Here is a 12,295-nt window from a genome sequence, read left to right on the forward strand (position 1 = left end):
TGTCTGCCATCCCTTTGTTTATTTCTCTTCTTTAAGGCATAGTTTCTAACACCAATCAATGGAGGTTTCAGGTTTGTGTCTTTGATCCATTTTGTCATGGATCATGACATAAATACAACAGATGGCAATTAATAATTCAGGTGTCAACCCACCAGATTAATAACTCTTTGATGGGGGGATCTTGTTAAGCAAGTCTTACGGGACCACAGACTCTGAAAACAGGTTGCTTCTGTCTAATTTTTATCATGTGCCACTACATTTCTTCCCTAAAAACAGCTATGGGTATTTTCCCTACCGTCTGTGTGTTTGTCTCTTGTATATATTCCATCTATTGGGGGCACACATATCTGTGGAAGGTCAAGAAGATGATTTCTTCATAAGCCATATAATTTTGATAAATAGAAATAATACTGGCATATTTTTATAGCTCAGACTGACATATGAAAATAACAATATTAATGATATTCTCAGTTACAAAGACATTTATTTACACCATTAGCTGATTTAAGACCTCAAAACAAATTCAAAGCAAACTAGTTGCCTCTATAAATGAATTGCACAGGGACAGATCCCCAGGTGTCTGTTGAACCAGGGTTAGGCATGAAGCAACTTTAGTGCCAGCTTTTTGCTTGCAAAAGCCTGGTTGATAACATTAAAGACACAACTGCCTGTACAGATTCTCTCAGCAATTAACTCTGCACGTATGATGCAGGACTCAAGGTTCAGCCAACTATTTATTGCTCAGGTCCTTAATTTCAATGTCACTTTTCATGATGTCTCTCAAATTACATGCCTCCCACCTGCACGGCCAAGCGTTGCCATGGTTACTCACTTCCAGCCGGTCAGTGTGACATCCCTAGCCTAAGACAAACTATGTGATTTCTCATGGCTCTATTTTTTATTGTTTACTCAAGAAATGCTATGTGACACTGAAAATGTAATTCATATATTGTCCAGAGTTTGTTCTGTGAGGAGTGAGTGATGTAGAAGAGAGATGTAGCTGTGTGAAAAGAAATATAGCCGAGTAGAGAGAAGTGTGTGTAGAAGAGAGATGTATGGAGAGAAGAGATGTAGCTGTTGAGGAGAGATGTGTGGATAGAAAAGAGAGCTATGTAGATGAGATGTATAGCTCTGTAAAAGAGGTGTGTGGAAATGTAGCTGTGTGGAGACTGTAGCTGTATGGAGACAGAGAGATTTTCAGAAAGGGATTTTTCAAGATGAAGTAAAAAGAGAAAGTTACCATCAGAAAGCATGTGTTTCTTTCCTTTCTTACCCCTCAGATAGAAAAAGTTTAGCCCTCATTGCTTTAGTGGATTATTTTTGCATACCCTAGGTTCTACTGGAGGCTGGCCCTCCAGGCAGCAATACCATTTTGAGTTAGTTTTTGTGTAGGGTGATAGATACAGGTCTAATTTCATTATTCTGCATGTGGACATCCAATTTCCCCAGAACCATTTGTTAAAGATGCTTAAGTTTTTGGGCATCTTCGTCAAATTTTAAATGGCTGAAGTTATATGTACTCATATTTGGATCTTCCGTTTTGTTCTATTGGTCTATATATCTGTTTTTGCCAGTATCACATTGTATCTATTACTATGACTCTGTAATATATCTTAAGTTCTGGAATTGTAAATCCTCCTTAATTGTTCTTTTTGATTAGGATTATTTTGGCTATCTGGGGTCTTTTGTGATTCCATGTGAGTTTTAATATAGCTTTTTTCTATTTTGTGTAGTATTAAATCGGAATTTTGATTGGGATTGCATTATTGAATCTGTAAACTGCTTTTTGCAAAATGATCATTTTTTTCATAATATTAGTTCTACCAATCCATGAGCATGACATGTCTTTCCATTTTGTAGTGTTTTTCTCTCTTTCTTCCGAAGTTTAAAGTTTTCATTGTAGAGGTCCTTTGCTTCCTTGGTATAGTGGTTTGAATGAGAACGCCCCATAGGCTCATTCCTCTTTCCGTACCCATCAAATTTCATGTTCTTTCTCTGTCTTACAAAACATTTAATCCCTAAACTAAACCAAATCAAAAACAGCACAAACATGTACACACAGAGACAGACAGACAGACAGACACAGACACAGAGACACAGAGACAGACAAAAAGGAGTTTTGTATTGGCCAGCTACTCCTGAGCATGGGGCCTGCCCTGGATTATGGCTGATATAACCAGTGTCACTCCATTTAAGAAAACTGATTTTCTCTCTTCCAGCCAATATCAATTGCAAATAGCTTATCAACATGCTTGTAAAAAGCACATATATAAGAACATATAAGACTCAACCAATGAAAATTTAACATTGTATGCTTGAGTAAATTAAAAAATATTGTCAGGCATGGTGTTGAAAGCCTGTAATCCCTGTACAAAAGAGGCTGTGATAGAAAGAGCAGAAGGTCAAGGAAAGCTTGGGTAACATAGTGAGATCCTGTCTCTAAACAAACAAAAACTCCAAAAGAAATGGAGGAAGATACAGATAGAGAGAGAGAAGTTTAGGTTTTTTTTGGTGTAGAAATGGCAATGTGTTTAGAGAAAAGGAAGATTTTTAAATTTTTCAAAATATGTATTGTACACATTTTGTTGATACAACCAGGTCTCTGACCTGCCTTATGGCCTCATGCATTGTAACAATGCTGACAGATAAACAGAAATATGAACAAGGTGAGGTATAGTTGCAAGCAGAGGTGCCTCACCAAGAACATGAACTTTGTGAAGAACCTGATTCCAGAGCTGTACACCATGGCACTGAATGAATGGTACACCACAGAGCTGGTCAAAGTCTCTAAGGATGAATGATCTCCTAAGGAAAGGGAAGGAGAACACATCCCCACTAACATGAATTAAGAGGAGCTGAGCAACATCATGGCTGCCATGAGGAATCCAGGTGCCAAGAACTGAGTCCATGCTGCCTCTGTGAATACTAAAGCACTAGAGAACAGCATATATATATGTAATGAAACATGGGGTTTTGTACATGCTAGGAAAGCATTCTTCCATAAAAACAAAACTCAATCACTGATCATTCCTATGCTTAAAGAAATGGGGTAATTTTCACAAGTTAAACATCAAGAATTGGAGGAAAAGGCAAAATAAGAAAACCGAACCCCAACAAAACCCAAATAAAATATTTTTTCAACACCAAACCTAATTTGGATGTTCTCTTAACTTTAGAACACAGCAAATGGAGAGAGACAATGAAGCATTTACTCTGTGCTCTGTGCATTCTTTGAACTGTGGAGGCACCAAATAGTCATAGTAAATGTGGTAAAATTCTAAAAACTTCTCAGTAAATAGAACTACACTAGAAAGTGCCCCCTGGGATCCTAGTGTGATCATTGGTGCAAACAAGAGCCACCAGGAGAGGAAACCATTAGTTAGTTGTAAAATACATGAGGCTTAGGTGCAATATTTATTAGGGAGCGTAAAGGGGGGATAGGCTTTCACATCATGGAGCCACTGATTCATGAATCAAACCTGGTATGACTGAAAGTGACAGTTACCACATGGCAGACCATAGCCAGTAAAAAGTACATAGGATGACCCAAGAAGTGTTCTTCCTTAAAAAGATCAGCTAGGGGCTGGAGAGATGGCTCAGAGGTTAAGAGCACTGACTGCACTTCCAGAGGTCCTAAGTTCAATTCCCAGCAACCACATGGTGGCTCACAGCCATCTGTAATGAGATCTGGCGCCCTCTTCTGTATACATAATGAATAAATAAATTTAAAAAAAAAAGATCAGCTAGAGTTTGTTGACTGAGAGGACAGTTGACCTACTTTGTTCAGTAAATCAAAATAATAATCAAAACTGCATGTATGAGAGGTATAGTGTAGTGGGTAGCTGTTCTGTCTATGACCTTGAAGCACCGCCCCTAGAGATGCAGCAGGTAACTGCTCTACCTGCCTATGACCTTGAGGTACATCCCCCTGGGGCATGGCCTCTTGGCAACCCTTAAGATCTGAGGTGCACATAAGCACTCTCTTCTCTACCTCGTGATTTTGGATACGGGACTGACTCGGGCGTCCAGAACAGCATTCCAGAACCCTCGACTATTCTGTGAGTTTTTCCCCTTAATAAATTCCTTTGCCCTTTAAACAGACTCCGTGGATTTCTCACTATAACAGAGGGAACACCATAGGAGTGTACCTGCATCCAAAGATATTGTCAACTATGACCTAAAAGGTCAACTGAGCAAATTCTGTATAACATATAAAACTATAGAATATTTTGTAGGGTGAACATTATAAATTCTGAGGGTTTGATAAGAATGATTTTTAAGCCTTTAAAATTTTTTGTTCGTGTGTGTGAGAGTGTATATTCTACTCATATATGTGTGTGCTTGTCACAGTGAACACATGGATATCAGAGGACAACTTTCAGGTGTTAGTTCTCTCCTTCTCTTCTTCTCTTTTCCTTGTGTGACATTTACCATATTACCAATCATTTTAAACAGCCTATTGTTTTAAATGTATGATCAGACAAGGAAATGCCCATTTTTATAAAATAATATTGGAGTATATGGGGATGAAAGGATGTGATGAGATTCCTAAAGCTTAAAATATATAGAAAAAAAGAAATATGAATTTAACAGATTGAAGGACCAATAAAAATAAAAACATTTGCCTTTAATCTCAGCACTCAGGAGGCAGAGGCAGGCAGATCTCTGTGAGCTCAAGACCAGCCTGGTCTACAGAGAGAGTTCCAGGAAAGCCAGGACTGCTTCACAGAGAAAATCTGTCTCAAAAAAAAAAAAACACAACAACAACAAAAAAAAAAACACATTTGAAATCTTCAAGAGTATTGAGTCTCATAATGTACTGGAAAGATTCCTTATATATATATTTTAACATTTCACAGGGTTGAGTGATGCCACTATCATGACAGGGTCTATAGGACTACATTAGTTTTTAGGTTTGGATTTAGAATGTGATGTGACAGTTTTATGTGCTCAGACACTCATTTCAGTATACACTGGGCTTATGATTGTTTACCTTTACAAACAGTAATTAAAGCCCAGATCCTATTATACATACTGGCAAACAGGAAAGATTTTACAAAATGAAAGCCCATAATCCAACCAATGAATTTAAGTACCAACTAAACTAGAAAAGATGTTGGATGGAGTCATGGGGCTATTTTCAGTTACAGACCACATTGGTCAGTTTTAAATCCTGGGAAAATTTATGTAGACATGTCAATAACACTGTCCACTTCTCTGGGAATTTTGTATTTGTGAAGCCATGCAAGCTATAAATTCATTTATACTTGGATATCCAGAGAAATATTATAAAAGTGAAATTCGTATTATTTAACAAAAACGAGATATTACCTATACTTGCCACTACCATGGCACCTCCAACTTTCTAAGTGTCTAGCTGGAAGGGTATATGGGAAGATAATGGAAAGACAATCCTTATCATACTCATAACTGAATGGTAATTGCACAGAACAAGGACTAATGATCATGTGCAGAGTCCTTAAAAGGATGGGTGGATTCTATATCGCATTCTTCCACAATCTCTCCTTGTAAATGTTCCTAAGTCTCAAACACTGGAGACTGTTCTGAGAATGTGGGTGTTCCAACTGTAGGTGTTGAGCAACACAATTATCTAAGGGAGCAGAGTATCATGGTAGGTGTGTCTGTGACAGACTGTGATATTGATGGAGTTGCTGTTATGGTGGTAAACGCAGGTTCTCCATAACCCCACAGAGGCCATGCTATGGCAGAAGACTGGATTCTTGAAAGTACCACACTTGCTACTGTTGAAAGGTTCATGGAGGTAACTGCAAAGGATCCATATTGTGGATGCTGTGGGAAATGAAAAAAAAAAAAAAGCACTGTCTTTCCTATCAAGAATTAAGTAAGACAAAATTCCATTATAAAAAAAGTATAAAGAAGCCACTTGGCAGAAACTCAAAGTCCTCCAGACTCACCACTTCTTGCAATCAAGATACGTGCCCCACACCCAGGCAGGGGGATCGGGATCTGTCCCTGGTCTATGGGCAGGCTTCTGGAACCTGGTGCCTGTGGTGTGACACCTTGCACAGCCTTAGTGCAGTGGGAAGGGGCTTGGACCTGCCTAGGCTCAGTGTGCTGGGCTCTGCTGACTCCCCATGGGAGACCTCCATTTGGGAGATGTGGAGATGTGGGGTGGCTTGGGAAAGAGGGCTGGGGATGGAAGGAGGGAGGAGGGGGGATCTGTGGATAGTATGTGGAGTGAGTAGAAAATTTCTTAATAAAGAAAAAAAAATATGTGCCCCAAATTACACCCTCTTCTAAAAAGTTCTACTTTGCCTATCAGCTGTGCTGTTTTGAGTTAGCTGTGTAAGAGTATGACTGTATCTAGGGCTGGCCTGGAACAATGTTCTCAGGCTGGCCTTGAAATTGTGACAATCCTCCTGCCTCTTCCTGCCAAATGCTGGCATGGGAAGTATGAGCCACTACATCCCACTACTAAAATAATGTTTTCACAGTCTAACCATATTGCAGCACGTATGAGAAATTTGTCCTCTTTTATTCTAACTCGTGTTTCAGGGCACGGACCTCAGCAGCTTGCCCATTCACCGATAAATTTCAGACTCTTGGACTAGTTCTAAGCTTTACATAACATGAAAAAGCAAACATAAAATTTTGTGTTGATATATGCTCTCATTTCTCTTGGGTGGACCCTGAGGAGTTGAATTGGGGTAAGGTCACACCATGTCTGGTCCATTATTTTAGAAAGAAACTGTTTCACAAAGGGTGTAATTGTGGTTGAACAATTTTGCACTGTTGGCTGCAAAACATCAAGGTCCCACTTTCTTTGTGACTTTTTTTTTACAGTGACTGTTTTAAACATTTTTTTAAGAGATAGATCCTCACCAAGTTGCCCAGGCTGGCCTAGAAATCACTGTATAACTCAGGCTGGCCTCAGATTTGCACTTCTGCTTTGGCCTCTTGAGAAGCTAGAAATACAGCCTTGTACCACTCTATCAGAGCATTTTCAATACATAGTCTTATTGTGTAGCCTCCCCACCCTGGGTCTGGACTTCCTTCTTTAATCTAGTCTGGTCAAGAATTCACAATCTTCCTGCCTTACTATTCTGAGTACTAAAATCACAGGCATGAAGCAGCATGCCTAGTTGTTTCTAGTCTTTCTGATTATAGCCATTGTCACTATGAGTATAGGTAACCCAAAGGAAGGTGTTGGCAATAAAGTGAATATAAACAGCATGATATAAAATAGTTTGTATAATAAAATCATGGTTGCAAACTAAATAGCAACTCTATATGTCATTAAGATAAAATTTAACAGGGATGGAGAAATTCCTGGTTTCTTTTTAAAAGTTATTAGTGCTGTGGTGTATCTCATACACTGGATGAACATAAAATCTAAGAATAAAGCTAAAGAAATGACCATGGAGCAAACATCCACACTGCCACCACTCTTAAAAATATATACTACATCATCATTTTATTGCTTTGTTTTTTAGCTGAATCAACTAAGCGTTGCCAAATGTCATAGCATAATTTTGGCTGTTATGGAAAATGGGAACCATGCAGGACACAGTCTTGTGGGGATAGCTTAGATCAGGTGTATTTTATTTTGTTATGTTGGGTTTGATTTTGATGGTGGTAGGAATGAAATCCGGCACTTTGAAGATGTTAGATAAGTGCTTTATTTTTTGCCTACCCCAGCACCAGCTTATGGTATTTAAATAATGCCTGGGTGCTCAATGACTTTAAATATTTATGACATGAGCATACTTTAAGAAAATAATAAAAAAGCATCATTGAAAACTTATCAATCTATATAACTCATAAGTATAATCTCATCACTTAGGAGACAAGAGGAAGAATGACAAAATTCAAGGCAAGCAATCTACATACTGAATTGCAGGCTATGCAGGGCTATATAATGAAACTGTCTCAAAAACAAATATACAAATATCAATCAATAAATAGTTGGAATGTACAAGGTTTAACTAATTCTGGTACATACATACAGTTTAATACTTAGAATACACTAATTTGAAGCAGACTCATTCACTGCAATGTTGTCTCATGTCAAAGCAGACAATTTATTAACCAAGCAAAATATCTAACAAGAGGTGAATCTAAAATACAGAGAAAAGAAAAAGTGCATACTCTAGTGTGGTATTTGTTTATCTATTTATTTATTCCTATCACAAAATAAGTAGGGGAGATTCAAAGCAAGACATCTGAATGCTGGGATTACTCATGATTTCTCTTTTTGTGTTTTAGTCTAAAATTCTATCAATGTTTTGTGGTAATTAATTAATTAATTATCCATTTTTTGGGGGGAAAGGCTCTCTCTGTGTACCAAAGACTTTCCTTGAAATTCCTGATTGGCCCTGGGTAATGTGACACTCAAGGAAAATTACCTGCTTCAGTTCCCTAAGTGGTGGGGTTATGGGTCTGTACCACCATGCATGGCTTTGAGAAGGTTTTATAGTACTCATTAGTTGTTATTTGACACATGGATAAAACCCCGAGACTTGTGTGTGCTAGAAAATTTCTCTGCCACCGATCTGCCCCAAAGTATGTTTTCATAGACTTTATTTTCAGGTACTTTCTAAACATGTGTCCTTTCTAGTGCCCTAGAAGAAATTCCAAGAATAGACTGCAAGATGGGACACAAGGGAATTCAGTTCCTTGAAGCCAACTATCTACAAAATGAATAGAATGTAATAGCTTGAAACAGAGCTCTGAAGGCATCTCCAATTTCATTGCTCAAAGAAACAGCATTTATGCACAATATTAGTTTACCTTCTAATAGTTTTTGTTTGTTCCATAGATTGCACTTCTTGCGTGACTCCTTCGTATCAGCTACTAAAGACCATCTCTTTAGGAGCCAATGTGGGAACATATGTCAACACATGTTAAAAGAGCAGAAAAGATGGATAGAAGAAGCCACATGATAGGTAGGAGTGATGGTGTAAAAAGTTCCTTAAGGACATTTCCTCTAGCTCAACTAAAAGGATAAGTCAAAGTGTTAAAAATGGAGAGAGGGAATACTACTATGAGCCTGAGGAGAAAGGTAAAAAGGAACAGTGAAAGGACCTTGTTATTAGCTCAGGACACCCCAAGACCAAGTTCTCAGCACAAAGGAGATTTATTTGCCCCAGAGGGACAAAGGACAAATAATAAGAGACAAAGACAGGAGATAGAGAACAAAGGAGAAGGGGAAAGGAACAAGGGATGGAGGGGGTGATATTTTCCCTGGAGAGACAAAGGTCTGCCTCTGGATACAGACATGGCCCATAGGCAAATGGCAGTTCATAAAGGTACAAAGGGGAAACCCTTGTGTTAGGATGAAGTGTTTGATTTTAATTGGGCTTGTTAATTGGGCAAGCCAAAGGGGCTTTTGATTGCTGGATGTCAATACTTTGATAGCTGGACCTTGGTAGTCAGCCTCAGGAGAAGAAAGTGGCCAAATAGGGGAATAGACCTTGGTGGCCAGCTTTTGGAATGAAATCTAATAGGTTTGGGCAAGGAAGAGGGAATGAAGGAAGGGCAAGGCCTGCCAGAGCTGCATACGGGGATTGGGACCACTCCAAGAGAGAAATGTGTGTATGCTATAGGCAGCAAAGGTGGAGGGGTAGAGCCATCCTTTGACGCTGGACATGAAGCTAGGATTTGATGTTTGCCCTGCTGGGTTCTGGTCTAGCTTTGGTTCAATATTTCCTCACTAGGCCTCCATTCCTCTCTTTTGGAATGGTAATATGTTGTTATATGTTGGAAGTATGCAATTTGCATTTTGAATTTATAAGGGATTACAGTTAAGAAATTGTAAGAGACTTTAGACTTTTAAATAGTGCTGATACTGTTGAAGACTATGGGGGGGGGGGGGTTGAACTGAATGTATTTTGCATGACATAGCTATGAGTCTACTAGAGCCAGAAAGTGGAATATGGTAGCTTGAATGATAAATGTCCCATGGGCTCAGGCATTTGCATACTTTGTCCTCAGTTACTGATGTTATTTGGGGAGATTTAAAAGGTTCAGCTTGCTGGAAGAAACACATCACCAGAAGTGGGCTTTGAAGGTTAGCCTCATACCACTTATAGTTTGCTCTTTCAGGTTCCTACTGTGGTCCACCATGCCTGTCTGCTGCCATACTACCCCACCATGATGAACACTTAGCCCTATGGAACCATCAGTCCAAACAAACTTTTTCTTCTATAAGTTTCCTTGGTCATAGTGTTTTATCATACCAACAAAAGAGTAACTAGTACAGACTGTAACCTGCGAGGTGGCATAAAACTTTTCTTCCTCAAGTTGATTTTGGTCATGGAATTTATCACAGCAAGAGAAAGCCAACTATAACAGAAACTGGCACCGATAGTTGGTTTTGGAACAGGATAAGATTTTTCAACAGGTCCAGGACTGCTATGCAGTCTGCTTTCCTGGTTGGGCCATATGATCCAGGAGACACTAAAACAAACACCCCTGGGTAGAGACTCAGAATGATAATGAGACAAGAGATGTGTGAAGTTATGTTCAGAGCTGTATGTAGTAAACAGAGCACGTGTGAGAAAGCCCACATTGTGCAAATGTGCCAGAAAATCTACCCCATGCTTATGAGCCAAAAAACCCAGGCAATATGTCAAAAAATTCCCCTGATCATGCGAATTCTACTGACACTGAGCTACAGAATCTCCCCGCTCTGCTCCAGCCTGCTTCCTCCCTTTAAAGTGTAAATTTTCTGTTTTAAAAATGTGGTTAATTTTTTTTTAATTTCTTGCATGTATGTCATGTATTTTCATCACATCCACTCCCCACATTCCCTCACATCTGGAACCTTTCTGCCTAACACATCTCTCTCCTATTTGTGTCTTCTTTTTCTTTTCCTTTTTTTAATTAACTGAGTTAAGTTAGGATTACTTGCATGGGGTTATTTACTAGAGCATGATCAACTTAACAGTGGCTTCACTCCTGAAGAAAAATGACTTTTCTTCCCCAACAGCCATTAACCACCAAGAGTCATCTCAACAAGGGACAGCACCTCATGAGATCCTCTGCACCTATGCTGGGAAGTTGACAGCCTGGATGTTAGGAAGGAAACTTCAGATATCACTGGCACAGTCCAAATGTCCCACTAAGAAAATACATGTTTTTCCAAGGGTATCTTCTCAAAGTCAATAAATAAAATGTATTCACTGAGGTCCAGTATACATTCCCAGAGGCACTTCAGTCAAGAACCTCAAGGACAGTAATTAGGCTGTCTTACTTAGTGCTAAAATTATGTGTAATCTTATGTTCCCAACACTCCTTTTTCTCAAATACACCTTCTGATTATGTACGTGAAAAGAATTCTTATTCTTGGACATTATTGCAAATTACACTCCTTGGGCAATATTAGAAAGGGTGGTAGTTTCCTAGCAACTGTATTCGCTAATTTATTGTCAACTTGACACAGTCAAGAGTCACCTGAGAGGAGGGAACCTCAATTGAGAAAATGCCTCCAATAAGATTGGGCTGTGGGCAAGCCTGTAGAGCATTTTCCTAATTATTGATTGATGGGAGAAGGTCCAGCCCATTGTGGGTAGAACTATCCCTGGGCTGGTCCTGGGTTCTATAAGAAAGCAGCCTGAGCAAGCCATGGGGAGCAAGGCCATAAGAAGCACCCCTCCATGCCCTCTGCATCAGCTCCTGCCTACAGGTTCTTGCCCTGTTTGAGTTCCTGTCCTGACTTCCTTCAGTAATGGACTATGGTAGTAAAATCATAAGCCAAATAAACCCTTTCCTCCCCACCTTGCTTGTTTCACCATAAGAATAGTAACCAAAACTAAGAAAGCAACCTTTAAAGATATAAGCTGAGTCACTGAAATCCTCTATAAACTCATTGTGAAAAAGAAAAAGTTAAAAAAAAAAAAGAAAAGAAAAAGGTAATTTATACTCTCCTTTGAAAACCGTGCAGAGTTCTATTGGGTGCGATTTAATCTCTCTCATGCAGCACTTTTCTATCTGCTTTTAGTTAATTTGAATTTCCTTCATATTTACCCTGCCCTAAGACTTATATTTCAAAGACAAGTTTGATTGACACAATGAGATTCCTGTCTCCAAACAAAGAAAATCAAAATGAATGAGGGAAGAGTGTAAGGGAGGAAGGAAAGGAATGGATAGCTTGTTTGGTGTGGTAACAGCAATGTGATTGTAGAAGAGCAATCACTTTATCCTTTCAAAACGGATATTGCACCTTTTGTTGTAGCATCCAGGGCTCTGAGCTCCCTCTGACCATAGTCCTTGCAACAAACAAGGCCCATGGGTGACCAAGAACATCTTCGAG

The 12,295-nt window shown here is 39.1% G+C and overlaps 2 protein-coding genes across 2 annotated transcripts in view; both read right to left on the reverse strand.

Moving 5' to 3' along the window:
• Nucleotides 1-12,295, reverse strand: part of LOC131898808 (uncharacterized) — a 398,643-nt gene that overhangs the window by 289,622 nt on the left and 96,726 nt on the right. The window lies entirely within an intron of this gene.
• LOC131898812 (claudin-34-like) overlaps nt 1-12,295 on the reverse strand; it is a 28,664-nt gene that overhangs the window by 11,952 nt on the left and 4,417 nt on the right. The window lies entirely within an intron of this gene.

This window comes from Peromyscus eremicus, chromosome X (assembly GCF_949786415.1).
Source record: "Peromyscus eremicus chromosome X, PerEre_H2_v1, whole genome shotgun sequence".
In the NCBI taxonomy this organism is placed as follows: domain Eukaryota; kingdom Metazoa; phylum Chordata; class Mammalia; order Rodentia; family Cricetidae; genus Peromyscus; species Peromyscus eremicus.